This window comes from Falco peregrinus, chromosome 7, assembly GCF_023634155.1.
Source record: "Falco peregrinus isolate bFalPer1 chromosome 7, bFalPer1.pri, whole genome shotgun sequence".
Classification (NCBI taxonomy): domain Eukaryota; kingdom Metazoa; phylum Chordata; class Aves; order Falconiformes; family Falconidae; genus Falco; species Falco peregrinus.
Window position 1 is genome coordinate 41,552,555 of NC_073727.1, and position 19,641 is coordinate 41,572,195.

The 19,641-nt window shown below is 44.4% G+C and overlaps 1 protein-coding gene across 7 annotated transcripts in view; it reads right to left on the reverse strand.

The window, feature by feature from the left end:
- Positions 1 to 19,641, reverse strand: part of HIVEP2 (HIVEP zinc finger 2) — a 145,715-nt gene that overhangs the window by 52,206 nt on the left and 73,868 nt on the right. For all 7 annotated transcript variants that reach the window (XM_055811228.1, XM_055811226.1, XM_055811227.1 and 4 more), the window contains one exon: positions 3,003 to 3,100. The gene's annotated coding sequence lies outside the window, so the exon portion shown is untranslated. The remainder of the gene's footprint in view (positions 1 to 3,002; positions 3,101 to 19,641) is intronic.

Below are 19,641 nucleotides of genomic sequence, written 5' to 3' on the forward strand. Positions count from 1 at the left end.
TTGTGGTGCCAGAGCATTTCGAGGACCGTGTCCTGCCAATACACGGCACGTTAACGCGCTGCCGGCTGCCATGCACCGCCTGTGGCCGCACGGGAGGCGCACGAAGCACGTTGTGTGCTGGGGCAGAGAGGAGGCTCAGCTGTTAGACTGCACTAACCAAACCTTGGGGCTTGTTGCGGGGGGAGGGGTGGGGGTGCTCTGGAATAAGCACAATCGGAAGGCAAACGCCGCCCCCTCGCCAGCTGAAGGGTGTCGCAGCTTCCCGAGGGGACAAGGGCTGGCTGGCAGCGGCTGCGGCAGGCGCAGGCTTTTCGCTTCTACATTCCGCACCGCACCGGCCCGCGGCGAGCGCCGCCGTCGCAGCCGGAGCCGCCGCCGCGCCCCAGGCGCGCACCCCGCGGCAGCGCGCGGCCGGCAGCCCCGCGGCGCCCCGGCACTGCGGCGGCGGGCAGGGGCAGCACCGGCGGGCGGGGGCAGCAGCGGCGGGAGGCGGGAGGCGGGCAGCGGGCGGGGGGCAGGGGCAGCACCGGCGGGCGGGGGCAGCAGCGGCGGGAGGCGGGAGGCGGGCAGCGGGCGGGGGGCAGGGGCAGCACCGGCGGGCGGGGGCAGCAGCGGCGGGAGGCGGGAGGCGGGCAGCGGGCGGGGCGGCGGGCGGCGGGCAGGGGCAGCACCGGCGGGCGCGGGCAGCACCGGCGGGCGGCGGGCGGGGGCAGCAGCGGCGGGAGGCGGGAGGCGGGCAGCGGGCGGGGCGGCGGGCGGCGGGCAGCCGCGGCGGGAGACTGGGCTGGGAGACGCGCCGTCGCAGCGCCCACTTCGGCCTCCCCTGGGTGTTCTCGAGTTGCTTTCCTTCCCGTCCGAGGCGGCCAGAGAACGAGCAAGTGGACTTGTTGTCCCACCACCCTGCTCGGCTACCTCCTGGGTGTGGAGGAAGAAACGTGTTTTTCCTCTCTCTGACTAACAGCGGGACAAGAAATGAGCGCTCTTGCTTTCCCCTGAGTTTGCACATCTTGAGCTCAGACTGGTGCGAAAACACAGTCTCCTCCTCTTCACATCATCAGCAATGAGCAGCAGGATCTAGGGGCAATGTCATAACAAAAAGAGAGACCTTGAACTTGCTTCACCCTTTGCATAATCATTTATATTTGGGCAAAGTGGATAACAGCTCCTTTAGCACTAGGGTAGTGGCATTTTATGCTCGCTCGGCATTCACTTTACCCAGGTATAAATAGCAAAAGGTTTCAGGCGGCAGAGAATCGGGACCAGTATCTTCAAAGGATTCTCAGCCAAAATAAAGCAGCGAGTCCTCTACACCACAGCTTGTGCAACCTCGCTCTGCTGCAAGAATCATTCCCTGCAGGGTGCCTGGGACTGCTGGTTTGGCAGCATTGCATGCTCCCATTCTCAGAGAAAATGTGCCTTCCCATTGCCCCGTATCTAGTGGTGGAATCGGACTGCAAGCTTTCACCTGTAAAGTAGGCAGTAATAGGGTTCAGCTCTGTAATGGGAGCCTTTTATTAGCCCACACAGCACATTTACTACCCTACCAGTATTAAGTGCTTGCCTTGATATCCTCAGCGCACAAGGCAGCGGTACGTATTATCATCGTTACAATAACATTGGTCTGAACTACATTAATTGAAAGCATCTATTCTAAAACTCAATGGTTCCGAACAAAAAGGTAAAGCGTGCCATTACTCTTGGCCAACACATTATCAGGGAGAGTTCTCAGCGTACAAGACAGCCACTGCGATAAGGGCCCAATGCACAGAAGTACCATTAAGTTACATGCTAATGAAACCTGAAAAAATTATGCTAAAACCCTATTTCACAGGATGGCCGCCATGCTCTTGTGTACCAAAGTTCTCAGCTTTCCACTTAAATCCTGCCTGGTGAGTCGTGAGACGTGGCTAAGATTCTGTACTGCAGGAGTATTCCATTACTTCTACTTATAAATTTCACACACTGTTAATGCTTCCCAAACTGGCAACAGAGCTCAGGGGTGCACGAGGACAGTTTGTTTTCCTGCTGAACTTTCAACATAAATTCCACAGGACCTCAGCATGGATGATGCCTTCTTTTTTGCCGACATGTTCACTGGCAACACCCCTGCTGACAGCCGTCAGCTTGCAACCCTCTCACTCACCAGCTCTGATCCGGGGCTGCACGGAGAGCGCTCAGAGACTGCGGAGGGGAAAGAGTGCAACACAGACACACACAACTTCCATTGCAGGATCTTGGAAAGGGATCCCTAAGAAGAGATAACCCATATAGCACCACCCTGGACTGCTGAGTATTTGGGATTTGTTCCAGGTTTGAGCAAACGTTCAGGGAAAAGACCATATCATTTAACCCCCTCTCCATTCTTGCCTTTGATTCATATATAGAATGAAACGTAGGTCCAGCACCACTTACACAGTTCTGAAAAAAAATGGGGGTTTTATCTCAAAGTATGTTCTGCGTTTAATTTGAACACATTCTCCTGTGGTCAAGATATCACATGAGAGTCTCCAATGTCTTCCTTACATGCCTAGCTCCTATGGTTGCATATAAATATTGGATAATTAAAAAAAATAAATTGAGGGCCAATGAGAAGGATCAAACTTTTTCTTAACTTTTCACTATTTTAAGAGAGTCTCTTTTAAGTTTTGAGGGCTAACAATTCTCTGACCACCAAGGATGTGCCCGTACAGACAAGATTAGAGAAAAGGAGCTTCTCAGTGTCTCAGGTCTCCTACAGCAACAAAAGTAACTGCCTGTACTGCAGGCAGGCAGTTTTGGAGACAAAGCAAAGACAGCACTTCCAAATGAAGAATAACATAACCTGCCCCAAAAGAGAAATGCCTCTCATTACAGCAAAAGCTGACTTAATTCGTAACAAAAGGACATGTAATCAGTATTTCAATGTGAGTGACTTCCACGTGAAGCCTTCTGTGAATGAAAAAACACTTGCTCAGGCCCGCTCCCTCAGTTCACTCAAACCCACCCTTTCTTTGCTCTCTTACCTGGCTGCTGCCATCAAAGGTACAAGTGAGTAATGGTTCCAGTCAAGACAATTTAATTCACCACTCCAGCAAATATGGCTCTTGACTCTCTCCTCCACCTATTTGAAAAACAAATATGAAAGATTTTTAAGGACTATGGTTGATTCAGCCTGCTGTTTGATTTTATGACCTAACTGATGTTATGCATTGGCTACATTAATGGATATAAGAACTTCTGAGATTCAGCCACAGTTGTCCTCACTACTCAGGTCTTTCTTCCCCAGAGCAATGTGGCATCAGCAATCAGAAGCTGTCCTGTGGTTTCCAACTTGCTGTGGGCTAGAATACACATCAACGAATATATTCCAAGGTGAGAACAACAGACATACAAGACCAAAATGTGCACACAATGATGTATTTTCAAACATGCTGTATACAACAAGCACTGTAAACACACAAAGCACGGAAGGGCCTTTGTAGTCTGTTTACCTATTAGGGCTTGCAGCTCCAGGTTTTTTGCTTCATTTCTGCCTGATTTTGAGAAGATCAAATCAGAATTTAAGAGCACATATTTTTTAATTAAATGCAAATACTTTCCTGTTGTTAAATCAGAGCAGTCCAATTGTCTTTCATTCTACTTCTTTCTCGTCTAGCACTGTGCTTTTGAAGTGAGATCACCTCTAATATTTCCCTTTCCATATGATGGTAGTCTGTTTTAGAAAGTAAGTTACTAGTGTACACTATGAAAATCACTCATAAACTTTACATCTCTCTTTACATGTCATGGTACTCTGGGAAAGACCACAAAAAGGCACTTTCTGTGTACAAAAGACCCGCTGTAGAAATGTAAGCAGAGATATATGTACATCTTTGCATCCAGGCCATGGAGCACCAGATGTGTTTGTTAATGCGTTAGAAGTGTTAGACAGCTACAGGCTGCCCTATTTACACCTGCAGGGAGGGGGTTACTGCATACATGGATGCTACCCTTAATCAGGGCATACACACAGTGCACCAGGAACCGGAGACTTACATCTAATTTGCACATAATAGAGCTGATTGAAATGCCCACCTCATTAATACTGAGACAACAAACCTTCAGTGATCTTCTAGTGACCACATACTCCAACGGGCCTGGCTATTCTGATTTTTTTGAAGACTGGTGCGAACACACAGACAACCACAGCACACATTTTGCCCAGGGCACTTTCTTTCAGGCTTCCCTGTGTCCTTGAGCACTCCTACATGAGATGCTACCCCAGGTGACACAACAGTGATGTGGATGAGCGTGGGCATCCCGGGATGGATGTGCTTCTGGACTAGGCAGCACCCCAGGGGAGCAGAGGGCCCCAATGAGAAGTGCAGCTCATGCTGCCCCCTTCTCCTGCTCTTTGCTCTGTCTGTGATGCTGAGCCCTGGCCAGCCACCGCCTCAGGGCAATCGGGTCACTGCAGCAGGAGAAGGCACCTGCTCTTCAAGGGCTTACAAATGTCATGGCAGAGGAGCATGCCAGAGGACTTGGACAGGAAAGTCTCAAATGTAGCATGCTGGACTTGCAGATCTGTGCCCATGGCTCGACCATACTGGCACTGAAGCCAGCAGCAAACCTCCCTCTGCTTCCAGTGAGTGTGATGGCTGCCTATGCTGCCCCATAGACAGGGCAAAGCCTGTCCACCATGGTGTGTGCGATGCATGGTGCTTCCACCACTAGCAGAGTGCAGGTGTGAGCTGGTCAAAATGGGACGCCAAAAGCTGAAGGGCAAAGCAGGCCTGGAACCAGTTAGCAATAAAAGGCATATGCTAATGTTTGCTATCAGAAACAAAAACAAATAGGAAATGATGTGTTACTGACCAGCAATGTCAACAGTGGTCTATACAGGCATCAGAGTATATAAAATAACACATGCTCTGACTGCAGACCTGGATGCTTTGCCACATCAGTATAGAGCTTTCTAGGAAATGACCTGCATCTGGAGCCAGGAGCCACTTTTGAACCTTTGAACAAACAGGGCTCAATACGGTTTTAATCTGGGTGAAACCTTGGCACAGCTGGACTCAAGGTTTTATCAGGGCCAGTATTTCACTCGCTACTTTTACAAGTGGCCTGAGAAATATTCCAGTCAGAAAACAAAGCAAAACAATAAGAAGTCATGAGTCCTTATTCTCCTACTCTTCAGCAGGACCTAGGGGTGCTCTGGATTGTAGCCTCCTCTCCCTGGTGTGGCATGGAGAGCTTCCAGCCCCCAGGTGGGCCACCCTGTGTTTTCACAGGCCTAACTGGCTTTAGGGATGCTGGCTGCACTCGCACAGAGTTATTTTTAATTAATAAGCACTGTGAATTGGTTTATTTAATCTGCAACCCAAATACAAGGGTCTTTATTCTCATTTACACAAAATCTGCTCTACCGCACCCTGGCAGGAGCAGAGGGGACTTTCATAAAAAGAGAATGAAGCCATAAGCGAAAGATGTCATTTATGAAACAAAATCACATTGCTGCCACTCCAGCTTCATAAAGAGTATTTAAACTGAAACCCATGAGGAACACTGCATTCCATTCTCCCTAATTTCTTTTTCAGCTCTTAACTGATGGGAGCCAGCACCTTCCCTCTCGCTCTGGTAACCTGTCTTCAATGGTGTTCCTCAAAGGATACCTGAGCATCTGGTCCAAGTGTGAAAGAATCCCCGTATTTCAGTGAAGGCAGGGGTCAGTTTCCAAGTCTTTAAGAAGCTTAGTCATTAAAATTAGGCAAAGTATCCAGAGTGAGATCTGGTTAAGTACAGTAAGATTTTGTCTAGGAAGTACTACTGCACCTCCTCACTGACCTACCATCTTACAGCAGCACTGGCACTAGCACCAGGATGTGGTCTGAGGGAAAAGCTAACCTGCAGAGTCTCTAACAACCCCAGATAATGCATGTGTCATCAAACAGGATTTTACTGCCCAATTAAAGGTCCCAGAGGCATTGTTGTGATACTAAACCCAGGAACTTTTAATTTGTTTTTATCACCGCATTAGTAAAAATTTGTGCAATCCTTGGTTCTTTGGCAGCAGAAGCAAATGAGCGTGCCTTCAGCGCCCGCCCGCCCAAGGCAGACAGCACAGCAACCACTGCTGATCGTTTGCTAGTACGTGGTCATATCTGGTCATGACTTTCCTAAACTTCTGCGGTTGTTTGCCATCCGTGGAGACTACGATTAAACAAGCACATCAGAAGGGATATGAGAGTATGAGAAGCACAACATGTCCTACTGCTTGGAAGAGGTTTTTTTTTTATTTGAACTTTGTATCTCAGACACTCGGGGATTAGCCTTTTACACGGGACCTGGAAACACACAGGCAGAAGTACTTTGATAACGACTCTTACACCATCTGCTTTTGAAAGACTCCTAGCTTCTCCCTTGGCAACACCCATGCTCATTTTGTAATTTTAAAACTACACTGTTAGTGGTGAAACAAAAATGTAGCAGTAGGCATCAGCATCAGCTGGCCATAGAGATTAATTCATTCCATGGAGCAAAAAGAAAAAGGACTATATTTTATATTACTTCCTATATATCTGTTATACCGGCATTGTGAGGTCGGTTGGGGGTAGGGGCATGTGATAGGGAGAATCTTACGCACTTCACAAAATAAAAATACCAGAAATCTCATGTGTATTTTAATTAGAAACTTAAGTTTAGGGAAAGAAACTGGATAATATTTATTTTACTGCTAATTAAAGATTCTGAAATAGCACAATAAATGGGTAAAATTACCTCACGACTACAAAGAAAGACCAAATAAAGCCATGCCCATGTTACTCCTTAACTGTCTTGCAGCTGACAGCATTCCTACACAGACTGTACCTTTGTACCTTACCATGGTTTGGGAATCTCCCTTAAGCTCCAGTTTGACCAGGTCCATAAGAAAACCAGGTGCCATTTAAATTGCACCCAGGATCCAGGATTATATAGGATTATTCATACCAAAGAAGAGCCAGGCAACACAGGTAGAAAAATGTGCATACTTCTACAGCATACCACCCAAGGGCTTGAATTCATGTCTGGTAACTCAAAGCAGTGAGGCTATATGCAAATCTCCCACTTCTCAATGGGTTCAAATCCCCTTTTATAGATGCTTTCTTACTAAAAATAATGAATGGTCCATGCAAACTTCTGTATTGTAGTATGTAGAGACTATGAATCCAGTCTGTGTGGATTTTCTACTGTTCTCTTTGCCCCCTTTCTCCTCTTCAAACACAGAGTCTGGAGAGCTCTGTGAATTATGGTCTGTAACGGGAGAAGAAAGAAGCCTAAATTTGTTTGATTGCATTGTATGATGCATTAAGCTCCAGGCATCAATCTCAATCTCAGTACTTTTTCACTGAATGGGCAATATTTTACAGTTATCGCTCTCTAAACAAAGCACAATTTATTATACACACAATTTGATAGCTACAGCAGCTAAGACTAGAAGCAAAGATGTCTTCCTACTTGAGGAAGGTAAAAGCAATGTCATACTTTAAATTGACTTCTTATGATCAATGGCAGAACCCAATCATCTGAGAAATGACGTTCATGTCCTGATCAAATGCAATCATACCATATGCAATTGAATATGGAAAAAGTGGAAGAAAATTATTCCCATTACTTTACTGGTGTTCTTAATGCGTTCACACAAATCACCTGTGAATAGCTGAATCAAAATACAGTGTCTCTACCTTTACCCTCTTAATTCCAGGTCATTCTGGCAGCTCTCAATACTGCAGAGATATGTTTTCTTACAAGCAGCTTGGAGAAATTAATGGATCAAATCTTGAACTAACTCCAAAGTTAAAGGGATATAATTTATTTTTTTAATCAAATGTCTCTATGCTGTAAACATTTTTGTCTTCATTACTAAAACAGAAAGACTTTTTAAACCTAATTGATTGTTCAGTATTTATGCTTTTTTTTTCCACATTTTTCTCAATAGGAGTGTAATAGCCCATTTAAATTCTCTTTATTGACAGCTTTTCTCCATTTTGCTATCCTGCATGCTAGCACCATTTTGCAGATCTGGATGCAAAGAGCATGAAGAAACCTTTGTAAAATTTTAATTTGTTGAAATCTATACAAGCATTAATTGATATGCATACATATATGTGTGCATATACATATATATGTATGTATATGTGCATATGTGCATCTGCATATGCGTGTATGTATAGACAGTATATAAATAAAAATAGCTGTATTTACTAACATGTGTGTGTTAGTAGAGCTGGTTTTATTGTCACTCAGGCTCTGCAAAAGGGTAGCAATCAGAACAAAATTTACCTAAAAGAAGTATCATGCCAAATGCCTTTTGGAACATCACCTAGAACTTTGTTTGTTTACTTTACACCTAGGTGATTCACTTTATTAAAATCAAACACAGAATTTCTTCTTTGGATCCTCCCTACATTATCTCCTCTATCCCCAGAGCCCACTGCACAGGATCTTGTTTTGCTGCCACCACTGAACTATGATTTTGGGTTACTTTTTTTTTTCCCACTTCAGCCAGGAGCTAAATTAGCGAGAGCACATCCCCCTAAGTACAGGGCCATAACCTCACTGCAAATAACAGTTTAGATGCTGCCAGCTGAGATCAGTGCTCTCACTAACCAGGCTTGATGCCTTTAGACAATGGTCAGGCTGACAACTGACAGAGTGTTCATACACACACATTGCTCAACCCGTTTGCCTACCCTGCTGTTGCCAAGAGAAGAGGGCTGTTTGTGCAGGCAGCTGGCGGCAGGATGTGAGTACATCTGGCGATCCTTCGAGAGTGGGCAGAGAAGGCAAAAACATCAGGTCTCAGTCGAGACCACAACAGGATTCCAGGTAAAACTCACGCTCTCAGTGATCTAAACAGGCTTCAGCAAAATCACCATGAGGAACATCCTACACTGACTGCCTTGGCTTTTTCCTTCCCTGTTTGAATGACTACACTGCTATGACACCCGTGCATTGGGAACAAAGGAGAAACTGAGGCAGAGCCACTCAGAGCTGCCAAGCAGGCAGGCTGCAAAGCAGCAGGTGTCCTACAAGCCCATGACAATCACTTGAGCTGTCAAAATCATCTCCATGGAAAAACCATTGCAAGTTCAAGGCCATGGCAGAGCGATGGCAGCAGTGCTGGACAGTCCCAGTGGTAGATGAAAGCGAACTTGCCCCTGAGAAGCTGGCAACTAGACAGATATGCAGGATACCAGGAGGGAAGTGTGGTGGCTGGGAACAACAGAATTTTGTCAGCGGGGAAAACGATCTAAGAACTTGGGGTCTGTTTACAGAGTTTTGGTTGTGGTTACCTGCAAAATCTAAGCCAGTGTTCTCTATAAAATAAAACTAAGACCTCGGTGAGATCGTGTTAAGCCAAAGCACAGACTTCATTCAAGGCACTCTGGATTTGCAGCCGATAAGCTAGTATCAGTCTCTGGCATTATGCTCCTGGTTGCAAAGACAGCTTGTACGGCACAGGGTATGCTGCTGGTGGTTCAGGTCAGCAGCCACAGTGAAGAACCATTACTGGCAGCTGATAGTTTGCCTTAAAAATCTGGATGGTCCACTAAAACACCTCTGACCACACACTTCGCTGGCACATCTGCTGGATGCTGTGTGACTTCTTCACAAGGAGACAAATGCTCCACCTCACTATCCCTTGTTGTTGCCACATCTAGAAAGGGACTGTTTAAAGTGTCCTCCCTCCCTGTACTGCCACGCTGGTCCTCCAGGTCACAGACAGCCACGAGAAAGGCAGCAGTGGAGTTTTTGGTCCTCCTCCATGAGGCAAGATCCCTCTGCACTGATGTCACTCTGCTCTTGGCATGTGCTCAGTAAGGCAGTAATTTGTCATGAGCGTGGGCCCTATCCATACATGGCAGGCTGGAGGAGGAATGACCTCAAACTCTGCTTCTAATCCGGGGGGCGTTGCCAAAGCACAGCGTTTGAGTTTGATGCATGAAGTGCAGAGATATTTTCAGCTCCTGAATCACACTTTTGGCTCAACAGCCAACTTGAAGTTCTACTTAGCTTTGTTTGCAATTTTTCACCTCCTGCAAATCACTATTGACTCTCAGAAAACAAGCTGGTATGTTAAAGAAAAAAACCCCAAATGGTCATAAATATAAAGATTTTTTTAAAAACACTTCTTTTAATAACTTCTATTTTATTCTCTCACATATGTGGAGGAATGGAGTTTAAAAAATAACTAATAGATTATTGGTGCATCACAAATGTCTGATTTCTTTATTTCACATTCTAAATATATGCTATTAAATGCTGCCAGTGAAGGTTTTATAATGATTATAATGATTTCGGTGTCCGACACAAGGATGAAACAGTCTGAAAAATGAGGCAATGCAACAGCAAGCAGCTAGCCTGGATACAGCTACAGGGGAGCTTTTAGCTATATATTGCTATAGCTGAAGCAAAAATATTTTTATATACTTGTCCCATGAAACCATATTAACTTGACCACAATTCACAATCATAATTTGAAACTGGCAGTAACAAGAAAGCAAAACCTCATTTTACAATACAAAGGGAATAAATTTTAATTGGCGTATCATGCCAATTACAACTGCATCACCTCTCTGTGATCTGATCACTACTGTGGCCTGAGTCTACTCTCACTGAATTCAATGGGAAACCTCCAGCAGTCAAATTATGGAACCTCAGCCACTGCTAAGCAAGTCATTTAAGCATATGCTTAATTCCATCTCTAATCTGTAAAGCCAATTCAGCAAAGCAAAGCATGTGCTCAAGTCAACAGTGAATAGGTAGCGTGCGCCGTTCTGCATATGGGTTTTTCACAGAGTGAGGATGTTGCACAAAACTCCCCTTCATTTCCTTTAGAGCTCTTCATGCTGGAAGAAGGTAGAATCCAGCTGTTAATCAAACTGTCACTTATGCATGTAAAGCGCTGGTATTTTTAACTCATCATAGATTGGTTAAGCAAAAACAAATTTAAAAAAGCCATGTGGCGTATCCTTGGAGCAGACACATACGTGCATACATACATGCTACCCACGGGTTGCCGAGGACCACAGAGGCGAAAGGAGGTAACACAGAAAAGGTGGGGTAAGAAGCTACCATAGGAAATCTAGTACATCCAGAATATTTGATGGGCCTCTCTGAGCCTTTTCACGAGTGAATTGGGAGCTTTCTTATCGACTGGAAGAAGAGTGGAAAATAATGGGCATTTCAACTCCTCTATTTCCATTTCCCTCCTGTGGGAATGCGGAAAGCATAAGGATATAACAAACAGTGCTTTGATAAGGAATGTGGCCCTTTCCTTGGTGCACTGAAGTAACTGGGAAGCCTCTAAAGTTGTCTGAAACCTTTTCTTTTCCTTTAAATTTTCTTTTGTCTTAGGAAGCACCATTACTCTAACAGAGACAACTTCCAGGCAAGCACGGATCCCCAGGAGCATTCCTCGACTGCAGACAAGTGGGAAAGGAAAAGCCTGTTGCAAACAGCAGGGCTGTAACCCGTCACAGGGAATTTACGCTCAGCAGCAGGCTGCACCACTCACCTACCTCTGCCCTTCTCCCCAGATGAAGGGACCTTATCTATCTTTGCATTTTGTCTCAGAGATCAGGAATCAATCATAAATGCCGCAGGGCTGCCCTAAATTACGCTCAGCTGCCCAAGGCTGCTTCCTCCCAAGCGGGTCCCCCCGGCCGAAGGCTGGGGTGGACAGGAGAGGAGAGTGCTGTGGGCCAGGCTCTACCTGTTCTCCAGCTCCTCCAGGCTACCAGAGACAGCCAGCGTGGGGTCAACCCTCAGATTTGTTCTGTTTGAGATTACAATCTGTCCCTGCCCCAAAGGCACTGTGAGCTGTAGAGTATAAATGTTTGTAGAAATCAAACAACTCCAGCAAAATACACATTATGCAAAGAACTCTTCTCTTCCCAGATGACACAACATGGAGCACCGAGCACAAACAAAAACCAACGAAACAAAGCATTGTGGAAAAAAAATAAAATCATTTAGCGAAGAGCTTCTCTGCTTTCCTTACAGCCATTAGGACAGCGATAATGCTGAAATGGCTGGCCAGCCCTGAAAATTGGATAAACCGAGACAACAGAAGAGAAAATTGAAAGCAAGGAGACAGACAGCAAAAATAAGTGAGACAACAGATGGAAAGCAGAAATGCAATGTCTAAACTGCAGCTGTAATTCTGCTAGTAACAAGCATGTTTAAGTGTAGTTCAGCTTGCTTTCCTATTTTGGGGAGGGATTTTTTTTTTTTTTTTTTCCAAAAAAGCACAACTTGTTAGCCAAACTGCCACGGGTTCTCCCCAGGTAGTTTGTGGGACAGAAAATTACTTCTCTCCATACCTATGAGTGAAACAACACTTCTAAGAAAGGGAAAAATTCTGATACCCTCTGGTATCCCAGTTATCCTAGTACTGTTGGGGGTGGTAAGAGGGGGTCACATCATTAAAATCTATACCCACAAGTGCAAGACCTGTGTTTCAGTTGCTGCTGGCCAGAGGTCAGTCACAGAAATTGTTCAGAGCTCTCCTGCAGCAGCGCAGCTTCCTTAGCGTTTCTCCTTTACTAGTGTGACTGCTACAATTAGGCAGGAAACAGGTTGTTACTGTTCTAGCAACGTTTTATAGACTAATTTGGCAGTTTTTCTAGCAGGCTTTTAGTACGGTTTTGATACACGCTAGTATGGGAAAGAAGGATTTCCACATTGGCCAAAGTAACAGTTGTGGCAAGACTACCTATTTTTAACATGGTTTATTCCTAGCACTATTTCAGACACAGCATTTTCTCTCCCATCTGTTGACACAGTTGTTTTGTTTCTTTAAAGACACAGTTGTCTTTCTCTTGGGCAGAAAAAAACCTGCACCTTCAATAGCTGCAGAGAAAAACATGAGACCAAAACCCAATCAAACAGTGATCTGGTCAAAAGGTAACACTGGCAAAGCTTTATGACTGAAATACTGAGCAATTCTTCTGATGCCTCTTAAAATTTACATCAGGTTTTGGCCTCTGTGGTATGTTAAGTGCAACTGTGGATTTTGAAAATTCAGATCTGGTATACTCACCAACTAACTAAGATGGTTTATTGACCTAAGGAGTCTGACTGCGAACTCGCCATCAGAGCGACACACCGGTCTGGCTCAGGAGGAATACTGCCACAAAAGCACAGAGCAAGATGCAAATGCTTTCTTTCAGAAAGGAAGGAAAATGTAATGAGAGCACCAAGGAGAGGGGGGTGGGGTGGAAAACAAACCCCAAAGTCTGATAAAAATTAAACTGGTATAACAGGAAAAAACATCAAGCAATTCTTCTGACACTTGGGTTGCCAGGCTGTTTTCTCTGATTTTTGATGTTTGTATTTTTTCCTTATTGGACCGTTAGAGTTCATGGTTATGATCTGCCAGGCAATCTGAAAACTTTATCTCCTCTCAAAGGCATTTCAGGCAGCTTGAGAGTTTGTAGGTGGAAGCAAGTAAAACTGAAGCATGGCGGAGGCGGGACCTCTGCAGATCACTAAAGCAACCTCAGTTCTAGTAGGACAGCCTATTTGCTGGGAAAGTTGCAATATGAAAACCTGATATATTAAAGGTCAAGACTCCAATACAGAGCAGACTCATCTGTATTGTGCTTTAATTTCTTTTTACGGTGAGAGGTGCCTAGGGACCTGAAGAGGTGACAGAAAGATAAATCATGCATGACAAACTGGAACAGAAGACAAGGCTGTATTCAGAATAGGATAGCTCTGCTGGTGCAGCTGTCCTAGCAAACTGTACTGACTGTATGTTCCCAGCACAGCCTTCACTTGTACCAGCAAAATCACGCTACTTGATGGCACAGCTTTTTCCTGAGGTCCTTCTTCCCTCATCCAGCAAGTAAAAAGTGTTTCAGTAAAATTAAAGGTTTGTCCTACACATATCCACAGTGGGAGCTTTTGTGTCAGTTGCAGATCAAGTCAAGGATCAAGCCTCTCTAGGCCTTTGGCCAAGACAGCTACGGCAGCAAAAATGTCTAAAACAGGCATATTCTGCCTTTGACTGGAGTGAGAAGTTCTTTGCAGAGACTTCAATTACTAGCTTCTGCCACTAACAGGAATCTTACCTTCTGGTTCACTTTTTGCAGAAATGGAGATATAAAATGTCTCACCACACATGCCCTGCTCAGAAAGGTTATGGTATTTCTACAAGCAAAAGAAGTCTCCAGCACGCCTACAACTGATGCCAGTTGCTGCTCCACCATCGTTATGGAAAAAGCTCACCCAGCCGGCCCTGCCCATGGCAGCGAGGCTCAGCCCAGGCTGAGCACCCTTCCCTGGAGCTGCGGGAAGGGGGAAGCGGACGGTGGGCTTGGTGCCACTGCCTTCTGCAGGCACAGCCTTTTCCCTGGATGGAGAAGGGAGGAGTGTGATGTTCAGCAACATGGGAAAAATTATGCCAAACCAAGTGCCTGGGACTATATGGGCAGCTTTAAGAAAACAAATTCACTCAGATGATGAAAACCACAGCTGATTTAAGACGTATTTTAAAAGGAATTTGTGGATCTGCTTTAAGGAGCTGTGTGAAAAGATATTTTCCAGGTGTGCTGCATGGTATGGTCACAATCATCCAAGAGATTAAAGATTTTACCACTGTTGTCTATGATTTTCATAAGAGAATGGGCAGTGACTTTAACATGCCCTTGAGGAAATTAAGATCAGCGAGGGATCTGGCAGCATATTCATACATGGTTTCCAGCCTGTTAAAAGGGCTTACCAGCTTACCTGCCTTTGGTTTGGCAACGTTTAGAGCTGTGGTCCTTGGGCACCCAGTATTATCTAATTTCTTTACAAGGCATGCAGTATGTATTTCTGGAAGGTTGGACCTAATCCAGACTACTATGGTTTCCATGGACAGGAAGCCTGAAGGTTTGGGATTAAAACGGCAGGAGGCTGAAAAGAAAATTGAAGACCTGGAAATAACAACTGATGGTCCTGACTCAATCATCGCTGAGAACACTGCAGCTCTTACAAATGTGATCAACAGCCCGGAGAATAACCCCAGATAAAGGGCTAGGGTTTGGAGGACAGTGGAAAGCTCCTGCAAGTACAGTTACAAGACTGGTTCTGGTACACTTTTGCATATGAATTTCAACCAGTTTTCCATAGTATCATGTAGGAAAACACAACATAAAAGACTGTAGCTATCTGATCTACCCCAGCATGTCTCATTTAAAGGAAAACTGCTGCTGCCTAAGACCTGTGACAGAAGCCCTCTTCTTCCTCCAGCTGTGGAAGCTGGAGGTGCTCCTGGCTCCTGTCCCCACTTGCTCTTCACTGGCTACAGGCTCATGTTTCCTACCTCAGTCAATGTCAGCCCTCCACTGACCTGCAACCATGGCCAGTTCAGATGACTTTGCCCGGAGTAAGGAACAGAGCACTTCTAATGCTCTTTCAACAAGCAGAGTGGTGGAGTAGTAAACTTCCAGCTAGTAAGCAATGACAGTCCATGGGCAGAGTGTCATCTTCAACCTTTGTGGCCCCTTGCCACCTGTCCACTCCCCGAGACCTACAGCATAGATGAAGAGTTATAGAAAATGCAATATAGAAAGTTTTGCTTTCTGTATCACTACAGAACTAACTGAAGAAGTAAGCTTACCAGCAACCCTACTGAACTTAAAAGCCCTAAGTAACAACGATGTTACCATGATGTGGTACTTGACAGAAGACTCATTACTTTGGGGCAGACACACAGGTTTTATCGTGAATTTTCAGGACTCACGGATGCTGTTGTGGGCAAAGTACCACCCTGATACCCTTTTGTGATAGCCAAGACAACAAAGTCAGAATAAAATAAAGACTGAAACAACGTACTAAAGCAATCCCTCTCTAAACTACCTTTATTCACTACCCCAGAGAGGTCACTAAAAAGCAATATATTTTAGAGAAGAAAATCACTGACTTTTAAACACCAATGGCAATGCAGATGAGCAGAGCCTCCACTGAATTTATTCATGTCTGTGTCCAGAAGTCAGATGCCAACTCACATGGGTACCCTACCACTAAATGACAGAAAGAGGCCTTATGGCTGACTTACAGAGACTGGCAGGGATTAGCTAAACCTGGTTTCTGAGGGTGTTTCCTATTAACCTGAGGTATGTTCAAGGTCTGGTTGCCCCAGGAAACAGACAAATGGAAAAAAGGGTTTTAAGCTATTTTCTCTCTCTGCTATGTTCACCAGAGCTTTAGTGTAGCTGCAAGCAAAAGACTAAGGACTGGCAAGCTGGCAATTTGACTGACATTTATCCCCTTAAAACCTCAAGGTTTGATTCTGCGTTAGGGGTGCTGCTCAAAATTACTAAAAACAGGAAAATGGTGAGAGGCCACACTGACTGTAGCAAGGCCAGCTGAGGAAAAACTGCCCTAGGAAAGGAGCCAAGAAAGCGCATGGGACCTAAAAACGCTTCCAGATAACACAGTCAACATGCTAGGCAGCAAAAATGTTTCTGCCAGGAAAAGATAATGCCACTGCTAAGAAACATAATAAATCAAGTTAAAGGCTTCTTGTGAGGAAAAAAAGACACAGCAAACAATAGTGATCATTCGGAAACTCAGACACAAAGAGTAAGAAAGGTGGTAATTTAGAGAAAGAAGGACAAAAAAACCCTACTGAATTCTGCATCTCCAAAGAGTTATTCAGATTCCCATTGAGTGTTTCCAGAGATGAATGCCACCATCTTTGCTTCAGGAAGTTACAACAGATATACTAAAATTCAGTCAGTTATATCCCAAACCACTATCACACTGTTTCAGAACCTTTGTGACCACCAGAAACTGCTTAAATGATAAAAGAGCAAGCACTCAAAGCTATTTGTCTATCAGGACTACTTCACAGGAGACAAAGCGGAATTAGGAGACCCCAGGAAAAGGCTCCAGGCAGGCTCACTCGACCTGATCTGCCTAGTGTGCCCTTATGATATGGTGAAGCACTTCTCACCACTTCTCTAAGGACTGCTTACTAATACACCAGTCCTACACTAGTCTCAAATGGGATTTAAAGAGGATAAGTAACTGGAGTCAGAATTAACTTTGCTGGGGATACCCCTTTTCTTTCATTCTGACAAATCAAAGAAATCCTCAACATGAACTGCAGATCTAGGTTTCAGCACCTATGTTCCAGTGTTTTTCATACTACTTCATCATGACTCGACCCAGCAATGAGCAATAAAGTCCCCAATGGGTTTGCAGATCACCACAGCAACATGATTAGAAAGCTGGATCCAAGTATCATAAAAGTCAATGGAACTTGGACTGAGCCCCAAGAGAAATGATTTTCCCTGCTATGAGTGGTTAGCTATACATTATGCTTCTTCTGTTGATAACTGTGAATCTTTCCCCGTGCACCCATTTTAACTACTTAACAACAGAGCCTGCTTTTGAACAATATAGTGTCATAAAAGAAATCACAACCTGGAATACAGAAAACATGTCTTCTGTACCCTGGGATAAATTAAAAATTCCACTGACTACAGTAACTATTGAGTAAGACTCAGTACTCAATACTATTACCTAAAGGTATGCACATGTGCACATAAACACACATGCATCAGCTTACTGATCTGTAGGTCTTCTAAACCCTTCTCTGGGAACTAGCACTGTGACAAACATTTGTAGGAGAGATGTAGTTTGTGTGGTCATAGGGACACAGAGTGTATCTCACCTCATGTGAAATATCATTCTCTGAAATTTTATACATTTCCCTTCTTTAAAATACGGAGATATTTCTGGGGGGGAAAAAAAAAGTTTTATTCTAAGGAAGAAAACAAAATGCTTTAAGAATAGACTACAAATTTATAAGATATTTTAATTTTAACACAGAATTGAAGAGATTACTCATAAACACTAACACACTATTGAGTTTATGTAATAATTATTTGGCATTTTACATGTGCTATAACATGTAAAGTAATACTGGTAATATTTCTAGCTTATATGCTGTTCTTAGCACAGAGGGCTTTTTTGTCAATAGGGCCATGATAATTCACATACTAACTGGAAGAACAAGTTAATCTGGTAAGAGTTGTACCTGAAGAGAACAAAAATCACAGAAACATTTGGGTTGGAAGCCACCTCTAAATGGGTCATCCTAGATCATCTATAATAGACACATCTAGTCTAGCCATGACTGACTCCACACCCTCCCATGGCAGTTTGCTCCACTGACCTAAATGTTGTGTAGTAGTAACCCCTTTCCAGTATCGAACAGTCCAGCAAAGTATTCCCTGCTGCAGCTCAACCGCAGTATTCTTCCCCCTTTCTCTTCAATGACATGTGAAAGTACCTTGCCCTGTTCTTTCCAGCCCTTTTGCACACATATGTGCAGTTAAAGCTCTCACACTTTCTCCAGACTCAACATACCTGGGCTTCTTGTCTCAAATACTTTTTCATCTTGACTTTGGGCTTTTCCACCTTCCTGAAGAGTCCTGTGAATTGAGGTTACCTTTTGGTAATTATTTTGATTTATTATTTGATGATTTTGTGGGCTGAAGAGGATTTGAAACATTTGCACCAAGTCTAGTTAGGAATTTATTTTATGAGGCTTGAAGTTACAAGTATGTCATTGCACATCTTCCTGCTTTAGAATCATAGAATCATTTAGGTTGGAAAAGACCTTTGAGAACATCAAGTCCAACCGTTAACCCAGGACTGCCAAGTCCACCACTAAACCATGTCCCTAAGCACTGCATCTATGCATTTTTTAAATGCCTCCAGGGATGGTGATTCCACCACCTCCCTGGGCAGCCTGTTCCAATGCCTCACCACCCTTTCAGTGAAGAAATTTTCCCTAATATCCAATCTTTACAGATATTTGTTCTTTTATTTTAATTTATTTTAATATTGTTCTCCCAAGAAACACCTTGAGAAAATCACCCATACAAGATCAATACGCACATTAATAAGACAGCTGGAATTCAATCCTGCTGTTCTTCAGGATGTGCTCTGTAATTCCAGGGAACTTCCAGCCAAATTTGAACAAGGAGTGTTACTTCCTTATATAAATGTATGTCACCTCCATCAGGCATTGCTGGGAGTGAAGCCTCATCAACACCAAGTTTACCTGAGCATTTATAGAGAGCATCTGAAGGCCTTTAAGGCCACGCTAAGTTCCAGCAGCAGGACTTAAAAGCATCTTAAAAGCTGCTTCGTAAGCCTGGGCAGGCTGCAGTCATGGCAAGGGCACCATATACTTTGATTTTTAAATAACAGCCTTCTTCTGATACATATTAATGACCGTGACACGCTTGTGCTCCCAGCACAGAGGAGGTCCAAGAGCACAGGAGAAGCTGGTGGCCTGCTCATGCTCACAGAGGGAGTCATTGGGTGGGCTGCCTGGAGTCACACACTGCAAGTGCAAAGCATGTGCTACCAGCACGTGCTGGTCCTAACTCTGCTAGTGCCTAACACAGACCTCTCTGAGTGACTTCTGAGCAACCCGTACAGACAGACTGGGGTGGTCAAATTCTCCATCGGCAACGGAACATCTGTGCCAGTTCCAGTACCTGAGGATTCACAAATATTTCCACAGTCATGGATTTAAAATGCAATATTCATTTGGCACACCACTGTATCACAATGTGCATGTACTGAAGTAGAACCTGGGACTTTAAATCAATTACTTGCCTGTAACAT